Below are 1,155 nucleotides of genomic sequence, written 5' to 3'. Positions count from 1 at the left end.
TTACAATAACGGTTATTACAAATAATGATTTATAAACAAAAGTATCACAACTTACAAGCAATGTAAAGTCTTCTTTCTAGTTTGGAACTTCCTTGATATCTTATCGAGGGTTCATGATGAGCGAATTAATTACGAGTTAATGTAGGTACGATTCGCTGGAAAGATAGCTAGCTTTGTCCTTTGCCACACAAGCTGAGTTTTCCACCGTTGAAGTTAGGAAATGTTTTCGTAAAAATACTAATGTCCTAAGAGAATCCATTGAAGTTAAATGAGTTGTAATGTTCGAACTTTGTAAATACTCCTGGTCAAATATCTGAAGTTTTCCGATTGATAAGCGTTATAACAATCACAGTTATAACTTTAGAAGTTTATGGCACACTGACTATAGCGAACAAATAATAGATACTCTTGGCGCATCGCGTTGGTTATATTTATAGGCATGGGAAGATTTTCTAGAAAATTCTATTATGCAACAATGCAAATTAAAGCATTTACACACACACATATACTTCTGATTCTTACTCTCGAGAATCTTCTACCACTTTGGAGAATAGGCGGGAGTTTCGTAATACATATCTAACACTATCAGCTATGCATTTTTTTAAATATAAACTCAATCCAAACAAACGTTGACATTAAAATGAATATATAACAACAAATTCGTCACACCCATCATCATGCACCAAGTTGAACAAAAAACCCAGCCTGGCTAACTAATGAATGAATATTTGCTATAAAATTCTTATCAATGCTATAACATACCAGTAGCAACCAGTTTGGATATGTGACGGATTTATTATTCTATATTTAATTTAATATCGATGTTTGTTTAAATTAAAGTTATATTTAGAAATGTCCATAACTTATACTTTTAAATATGTATTGCGAAACTCCCACCTATTCTCTAAAGTTATAGAAGATTCTCGAGTGTAAGAATCAACAATATATATGTGTAAGTAAACGCCAGTGTTACTTTGTATTGTCACGTAATCTGAATTTTCGAGAACTTCTCCTCACGCCTGTAAATATAACCAACGCGCCACGCCTAAAAACAGTATCTATTGGGTTGCTGTAATTGATGTGTTATAAACTCTGTAAGCTATAACTGTAATTAACGCTTATTAATCAGGAACTTCAGATGTTTGACCAGGAACG

The sequence above is a fragment of the Limulus polyphemus genome, unplaced genomic scaffold (assembly GCF_000517525.1).
Source record: "Limulus polyphemus unplaced genomic scaffold, Limulus_polyphemus-2.1.2 Scaffold666, whole genome shotgun sequence".
In the NCBI taxonomy this organism is placed as follows: domain Eukaryota; kingdom Metazoa; phylum Arthropoda; class Merostomata; order Xiphosura; family Limulidae; genus Limulus; species Limulus polyphemus.
Note: the sequence above shows the minus strand (reverse complement) of the source record.